This window comes from Haemaphysalis longicornis, unplaced genomic scaffold (assembly GCF_048455015.1).
Source record: "Haemaphysalis longicornis isolate Haplotype H1 unplaced genomic scaffold, Haemaphysalis longicornis Haplotype H1 scaffold_10, whole genome shotgun sequence".
Lineage (NCBI taxonomy): Eukaryota > Metazoa > Arthropoda > Arachnida > Ixodida > Ixodidae > Haemaphysalis > Haemaphysalis longicornis.
The window spans coordinates 49,927,630-49,936,706 of NW_027526204.1; the positions used below are offsets into that span (position 1 = coordinate 49,927,630).

General features: G+C 42.2%; 1 long non-coding RNA gene across 1 annotated transcript; it reads left to right on the forward strand.

Annotated features, from left to right (window-relative positions):
• Positions 1 to 3,955: 3,955 nt before the first annotated feature.
• LOC144158507 (uncharacterized) lies at positions 3,956 to 8,536 on the forward strand. Its single transcript, XR_013320099.1, has 4 exons — positions 3,956 to 4,020; positions 4,871 to 4,903; positions 6,353 to 6,439; positions 8,370 to 8,536. It is a non-coding gene; the product is annotated as an uncharacterized LOC144158507 (long non-coding RNA).
• Positions 8,537 to 9,077: the final 541 nt, after the last annotated feature.

The following is a 9,077-nucleotide window of genomic DNA, read 5'->3' on the forward strand; positions in this document are numbered from 1 at the left end:
GACGTTGCCAAGCACCCCGAAGAGCGTCGTCACTTGGCCCGATCATTAACCATGGAAGATAAGCAGCGTCAGAAGTAGCACCATGACGAAACGACTTTGCGTCTTCCTCCTCACCCGGCTCGCTTGGATTCCAGTGTCTTCGCCAGGCTTGAGCAGTAAACTGCTTTCACGCTACCATGATCACGACCGCATCGTCAACGAGACGTCTCCAGTGAATTATGTTGTTCAGCCTTTCACTCCTTCACCCGGTCAGCGTCGCTGCGGCCAAGACATAGTCCATGTTCAGCACCTCAAGCCTTACATCGACCCCATCGTAGTTTCATCTCCCTGAGTTTCCAGATTGGCTATTTCGTTCCCGGGGGCAACTGTAAGGATGGCCGTCGCCAGCACCATACTCATTTAAATAATGGAGGAGGCTGTACAGTACTGGTCATTCGCAATAAGTTGGTATGTGAGACAGAGGCCAAACAGGGAAGAGGCACCAACTCGTGGAATTTGCATCGCCATCGCTGGGACGAAGTCTCGTCGCGTTGGCTCTCCGTCTGGACTTATTGCGCGACTTGGTGCTTCGGTGCTCCTGGTGCTGCGGAAGAGTAAATCCTGAAAACCTGAAAAGAGTAAAGCGTGAAAAGACTCAAGCCTGAAAGCCAGCGGAGCGTATTACCTCATGCGACCTGCATCATCATTATGGCAAGACTCAAGATCATCATCACCAGTCTGTTGGCAAGAGAGCTGAGCGCGCACGGCAGAACCCCTTCGGACTCACCTGAGCCTCTCTTCGCTTCAACGCCTTGCTGCCGTCCTGTCAATAAACCTCGCCATAATTTATATATATATATATTTATAAGGTAAGTGAGGACAGAGACACACAACATTAACAAAAAAAAACATTCAAAATAAAAATGTACTAACGTTTCAGGAAGAGCACTTCCTGTGCTCTGCAGAAAGGAAGTCCTCAGTAAACATCAGTAAACTTTTATTTTTTATTTGTTTTTCTCGTGTGTATGTGTCTTTACTTAACTTATTTTCTCGCACTCTGGGATTTTTTTGTTTCCAGAGAATATATATGTATATATATATATGTAACAGTAAAAGAAACTACTTTTGGAGGAGCAAGAAGAAATATTGGAGAAAATTGTTCACGCACGATTAAACAGTGGTTTACTAAGGGTTCGCCTGCAGGGCCCGTGTTGAACACGTTACTCAGATGAAGACTGGGCCACCAGTCGAAACGTCAGTAAACCAATGTGTTTGTTTTTAATGGTGAGCCCACTATTTTGTCACATATATATATAAATATATATATATATATATATATATATATATATATATATATATATATATATATATATATATCTAGAAAACAGAAAATCCACAAGGCGCACGCAAATAGAACAAGATTCGGATACCCAGCAACTACAATACCAAAGAAGGTTTACTCACGTAGCGGCAATGGGACTCGCCTTCATCAGACTACAGTTACACTATTTTGCTGCCACAATGACCTGAAACACATTACTGATATAGCTTTGCCGAAAACTGTGAGAAGGAGAGGAAGATGTTTCGGAAAGGAAGAGTATGGGTACAGTTGGGCTATGCCCGGTGTACAGCAACAACAAAAAAAGAGAGAGGAAGAGAAAGATGTTGATTTAGGAAGACGCTCTCAAGATTGCACGACAACGTGGCAACGCAGGTGGTATGGGCTGCATGTTCAGGAAGTGCGGAAGCGTGGACAATGACGGTTTTAAAAAGAAGGAAAAGGTACACAATAAAGTAATAATTGTGTGAGGAGACGGGTTTGGACGAATTTATACACGCATGAAGAAAGACATTATTTTGGGTGTGCCATCCGCGGAAGGAAAGAATAGGTACTGTTCACAAAAGAGCGTTGCACAGTGAGCTAAGAACCGGACAGGAAATAGGTAGGGTTCATAAATCCCAAACGGTTAAATTCTGCAAAGGGTTTGGGGGACGTATTCTTCTTCGCAGGAGAAATCGCGTTTTCGAGCCGCATTAGGCTACTAAACGTGCTGTACTTGGAGAGTCTGTGCCAATTCTGATGGGAAACTTAAGGGTAGGAAAAATGAACAACGTGATAAAAATTATAAGGGCGCCAATTTCATTTGAGGGATAAGCACATTAGTTTTCCGAATCTTTAATTGATACCAAACGCTGCTAACATTAACCTATAGGATAAGATTCTTGACTTGGCTCTAAGGAATTGCGGTCTCGCAGTGTGTGACATGGCTGCTTTGAAAGTGCAGATACCGCCGTGCGTCTGGCGGTTTTCTATACAGTTTATTTTGAAGTCTACCTTGGGAAGCAGTACCGGGAAGCTCCAGAAAGTTTACACGGTGTTTTGAGCATGAATGAGGCAAGGAAATACCAGGATGTGCTAGGTTAAATGCCTCAATGAATGTGAGGAGCTTCGCGTCACCGTGCTGCCAGATCATACATTTCGCGTCAATAAAACGTTTTTAGTATAGTAGCTTAAAATTTGAGAGCCAGGAAAGTTTAATTCGCGATGAGCCGTAAAGATAATGGCGTAGTTGGGTCCGAATATAGTTCCCATTGACGTTCCGTTGACTTGCACGTAATGGTCCCCGCCAAACACAAAGTTGTCATGTTAAATAGACAGATTACCCAACAGACAGAAAAGAATAGCCAATAAACAGAAAACAAGAAGCAGGTTGTTGAAAAATTTAAGGAAACGCCACAAATGACACCCTGATACCAGGAGTGTGCGAAAGAGATTCGTAGTGGTTTAAACTACAAAAGGATATGACGAGTACTTATTTAAATTCGGGAGGAGGCGACTTGACGCACGCTCCCCAGGGCAAAAAAAGAGCTATTTCGTACTGAACAAGGGTCCCTTGAGTCTTGCAAACAACCAAGTTTCATCCCTATATTTCAAGTAGCCGATGCGAAGCTAACATGGACTACTTCTGCTCGCTTGCTACTTTGACAAAGGCATACATTCACCTAGAAATGTGCAGCCTCGGAATAAAGGAATCTGGTTTTGCAGTAAAGGAAGAATTATGTGTGGGGCACAGCCTAGACAGGGCCTCTTAACAACACCAATGGACTCCGTCTACGCTTTTTCAATCGCGATAACAAGCCATGTTTAGTTGGAGATGGCATGGCAAACACAGAGCTCCGTCACCGGCCCGACCATGAACACACAAGTGATGACATGTTGACGTCGTATCTTAGTCAGTGTGAGTTAAAATTTCTCGAGTTGCTAAATTACAGAATGTGGGTTTTATTGCAATAATGGTCATTCCTTGATGCATGTCGCAAGATTTCTCATTCCAATTGTATGGGAATCACACTTTTCAACAACAAAATATTTTCTGATCAGCTCGGCTTGTATTGTATCCTGATGTGGGTGTACGATTTTATTAAAGCAAAAATAAATTGTGGCGTTAGTGCACGGGCCGTGGTGCGATCTCAAAAAACATTGGCTATATGTAAGTTGTGATTTCTGTTATAACGAATTCCTCGAGCTTCATATTTCGAAGTCCCTGCCCTGTAAGGTTTATTTCGTGTGTGAATTAAATCACGTCCGCTTTCTTTCTTGTTTTGTTGGGTATAATAACGTCCCGCCTGCATGTTCATACCTGTGCCTTTGTCAATAATGCTCTGTTGGCACTGACAGCTTGTACTCGCATTATTTTTCTGTGCTTGTCCCTTTATTGCACTACAAAAAGTAAGTGATTACGCTTATCAAATACCGGAAACTCAAACTCAGTAAAGTAAATTCTAAAGTTAACGTGAAAACCTAAAAAGCGGTGTTTTTGAAAGAAGCGCTTTGAAAAAATGCGTTTGAAAAACGCGCCAGTTTATTCTGTGTGTACTCCGTCGCCAAAAGGTGACGCCAGCAACAATCCACGTGTCTCGTGTTCGCACCTCTGATTGGTGGAATCAGCTTTAAAAGAACCCTGAAATTTTGCCTCGTGGCATTTGCGGCCGCTCAGCTGTTCGACTTTCAGATCGCCCAGTCAGCGAAACAGCGCTGTGGTAAGCACACTCAAATTTCTTCTCGGTGGCTGTGAAGAAGTTCATAGGGCGAAGTGTTTCGCGAATGTTAAAGTTAACACTCCTGCTGATCCTGCAACTGCTCTTAAATGGCACCCAGACGCGCATAAAACTTATGCACCAAAGATGTATTTTTTTGAAGTTCGACTTTTAACATACTCTAACTTTTTGAAACGTCCGGATTGCGTTCGTATTTTTGTAGGATTGTTTCGAAGAAATTGGTTCATGTGTGCTGCATTTAATAACAATGCGTCCTAAAGCTTCCAGCAGGGAACCGCAGTTCAATCACTGTCGAGTTTTTTGCGAGACGCTCACTCGAAATGAATTTGGATGAAATTGTAATTATTCTTTTTTTCCCGCCGTGGTTGCTCAGTGGCAAATGCTTTGTTCTGATGCGCCCGATGACGCGGGTTCGCACCCCGCCGCGGCGGTCCCTTTTCTGAAAAAGGCGAAAAGCGAAAACTCCCTTGTGTGTGAGATTTTCTCACACCTTAAAGGTATCCAGGTGATAAAATGTAATCCTGAGCCCTCCTCTACGGCGCGCCTCATCGCCTGTGTAGCGTTGGGGCTTTCAGCACCACAATCAATCAATCAATCAATCAATCAATCAATCAATCAATCAATCAATCAATCAATCAATCAATCAATCAATCAATCAATCAATCAATCAATCAATCAATCAATCGATCGATCAAATTTTTCTATTTTCTATCGTTGGCGAACAATATCTATTTCACGGTTATATTTTCGTACACACTCTAATTGCTGCAAACCTTTGTGTGCTCCCACTTTTGTATTTTAGCTTAGTCATTCATGCTTTGTTTACTTGCAGACTTTTAAATTCACCATGGCTTTTTCCGCAATGGTAAGGGATCTTAAAAATACTTTCATTGTATATGTGCGTTCAACGTATGTTGCTCTTACTGCGAGAATAATTGCAAAAAAGGACCCAATTTATGCTAGGCGCAACATGTCGGAAGAATTTAATGAAAAAAACTTATCGATAGAAATAACACCATCGTCGGCTGAGCAGCAAAATATGTTTCAGGCCGTTTAAAATTGTGCGTCCTAGCTATGGACAGTTATCGCCATCTGGCGGCGTTTAGTGATACTGTGTTCGTCCGCAAGGCGGGCAGAAAGCTCCTGAATCAGAATGCACTTTCAGCAGCTTTGCCAATAGAAGACAGCTTTACATCTGCAGGATTCGTAAACGCCTCAGAGGCAGCGATGCCTCTCGCGAGCGCTTTTCGTCAAGCCCCTAGTTTTTCGAATATATTAAGAACTGACACCCGCTGTTAAGACACATTACTATACACAGTACGGTAATATCAATGGTTTTGAGTAATTTCTTTGTAATAATGTAAGACAAAGCCTTTTTAGCCTCATGTTAGAGATGGCCCAAAGAAAAACGACTGGTTACAAAAATGGTGTTTGTAAGTGACTTTGCATATTCATGGCGTTTTCAACATACAGCTGCCTTTAAGTTGCACTCGCGTGCTGTTTTTGATATTTCTGGAAGTGTATAATCAAAACAAGCAAACTGAGCTCTCCCTAGCTATTAGAAAAGCAATGTTTTCAAATGTCACAGTAATGGGCAGTCGAAAAGAATCATGTAAGGGTTGTGATTTACAAGGCGGATAGAAACGTGGAGTTCGCTTTGAACATGCAAGAATAAGCTTATTCCGGGTAATTACTGCCTGATAATTGCAATTTTCTATCGAAAATGCTGATTTCCGCCAAAAAAGTATAACCTACGTCTGCCTGGTTTTGAAAACTGGGAGGTTTTATGCTTGAACCGTGCGTTTTCAAAACGGTCGTTTCGACGCGAGATTTCCTTGTGTTAAGTAGGTTTTAAAAATTCAAGCAGAGATCATCATCGGTCGTTTATTCACAGGTAATTTTTTGCAGAGGCATCATTAGTTTTTGTTCACGGTGGTTACGAAGTTGTACGGTTGTAGTTGTCAGAACAAATGCAATGTTTCCGCGCCCTATTAATGCGGTATGACTGCATGTGTTGTAGGCTCACACACTGTTTCCAAAAAGAGACCCTACTCTTTTGAATCAGCCGAAGTCTGTTTTAAAATTTCTATGGTGTAGCATATATAAAGCGATTGGCATATTGTGTTACATTCATTAGGTGCGGTTAAAAAATAGTCTACTGGCAAGTTCTGATAAGCATAATTATTATTTTTTTTGTTATGCACAAATTAATACTTCGGTGGAGCCGTAATTACTGCTCAAGAACTTATTAGGACCTCAATAGTGTTAAAGGGCTGTAACCGGAATGAGAAGGCGAATTTGGGTTTCTCTATAGATTTTCAGATACCTTATGGTGACGATGATACTTTTCGTGGCACTAATGGCACAAGTGGTTGTGGCAAAGGGATGCCTCGGCCGAGCGGTAAGATTTAAAGAATGTTTCCATGCGTATATACAATTTTACACACCTTCTTGCAGACACACATAAAAATACACAATGACACACAAACACGCACTCGCAAGGCCCCCCGCCCCCCACACACACCACACGCACCAAACATACGCACGCACACATACAGGCACACGAACAGGCAAACACACACCCGCAGAAGCATACACACAGAAACACGCACACACACGCACACGCCAAACACACACAGACACACTCATACACACACACGCAAGCGCACACTCACGCACACGCACACGCGCAGGAACACACAAATGAACACACACGCACACGCGCGCTCATGACTACCTACAAAATACATTTCTTCTTGTAACGGCGAGTCGAGAAGCAGTTTGATAAGGTTGTAATTGTAAAAACCATTTTAATAGTACAAGCATGTGTACAGCCAATTGCTACTTCAAATCGAGCTTTACCCTTTGTTTTAGACCACACGTGGTCATAAGAAGGCGGAAGAAGGGTATTGAGGGTTTCAAAAATTTGTCCTGTGACATTCTGAATACTGCAACGGCCTCTATTGGGTATGTGGAGACTGCAAAAGAAAAACGCAATGTTCACGAATGCTGGAGGAGATAGGCTGAAGGGGTCACTTTGGGCTGCAATAAATCTCATCCGTAGTGATATAGGCAAATAAAATACATGAATAAAATGAAACAAAAAAGATAAAATAAATTAAAAATTTGGGAGATTTTGAATCCTACTCATAGAAGATAACCTTGCACCATAGAGCTTTTTAAAAAAATACCTTACCATTCGTTCTGAAATCTGGAATGTTGCGTCATGCAAACATTTTTTACAGCTTCAAGACCACTTCATAATGCAACAGCAGTGATGTAGCGCACAGAAACAGAAACACTATATTTTTTGAACGCTTTCCACAAAAGAGAACGCTAAAAATGACGTTTCACCTTAATATAAAACGTGCAGCAGCTACAGAAAATAAAATTATGCAAAAAAAATCCTGGTAAAACGACGAACTGGTAGCCAGACGTGCATTATAACCTTCAGAATTAAATAAATAAACCCAATTACAACAACGGTCAAAATGTACATCAGCGCCGTTAGTACTTGGTTTGGAATTACTGTCTAGAAAGTTTCTATCGTCAACTGTGTTTAAAAGTATCAGTAAGGAGTAAAAAAACTGGTAACAATGACTGCTGCTAAAAAGGGCACTTGCGAATGAGACAGGCGTACACAGTAAGCTGGATCACGACGAACCAGCTGAAGCATGTGCAGAAAATGACACTGTTATTTGCGACTGTAGAAGTCCTGAACTTTGAAAACAGCCGGAACATATAAAGTGATGCCACCTTAAGAATAAAACTAAACAATTTAAGACGTATCAGCAACGTGAATCAGTTACTTTTGTAAATCCGAAATAGGGAGCGTAGATTCAGACTTCTGCGGGTAGCAGGGCAGGCCCACCAGAGTGGATGGCGGGAAGATCTTCAAGACCGACCGCCTTTCTTCAGCTTACTTTTTAGTCTCGATAAATGACTTGGCTTGCATTTAGGGCTTGATTAGAATAAGTGTTGTGATGGTGTGATTGCATCTGCGTAGTCACATTTCATGCTATTTTATTTAGGGCGCTACAGTCTAGAAGACGAAATAAAAGAAAGGCAGGTGCTACGGTTGTTAAGTCGTTGTAATAAAGCTATTTCTTTCAGTGAGATATGAATTTTAGTGCAGAATTTTGAAACAAAATCTTTGAAGCAAAAGTTTTGAGTTTTGCTTTGAAAGCCTTGTTTTAGTTTTAACAAAATTCAAAGACACTTTATGTCCAGGCACATCTTTTCACATTACCACATAAAATACATTTGCGATGTTGTCAACAGGCTATCCTGAATTCAACAGCCCGTCAGCAACAATTTCACGCTTTTTTCAGTGCTCCCTTATAGAGCAAGACTGCTGCGACATGTTCTTCTGCACGCAAGCCCCTTCCGGAGAGGGAGGCCTTTGCCGTTCTAATCCCTTAGGGTGAAATGGCTGTGCGAGGATCCTGCGTCACAACAGCGGTAGAAGAATGTCAGAGCAATAAAGAAAGAGCCTCGACGTGACTCCTTATCAGTGCTATTATGAATGGCTTGTGGGCGTGAGCCTTTTTCAATCAGCTAAACACTCGTAAAGGGATGGTGCCAGAGCTGAAATATTTTGCCTCATGAGCGCTTTGGTCAAATAAAAAACCCCTGAATAAATATCACCAAAGTAAACAAACCGAGGGTTTTTTGTGTTGTACTGCCTTGTAGGGGCGTTCTGGTCAGCTGCTCCGGCCGAAGGCAGGCACACTCGTAGCAACGTCCTCGTTGGCCGAAGCACGAGTCGCGGTTAAACGTTGGCGCTATTGCGAAAACTCCCGCTGACGCTTTCTGCTTCCCTGTTTACACGTTAACAACTGCAGCTTAAAGCAGTCTTGTTCAACAATTCCTTGAGGGATAATATCCGGCTGTAACAAAATGTGTAGCCTTAACACCAAAAAAGGAATGGGCGTTACGCAGGCAGAATGTATTACCTTTCTTTTCACCTGACACCTCAAAACACCATGTTGACAGTCATGGCGGAAAATCACGCCTCCGGAAACTGGCCAGCACTGGAA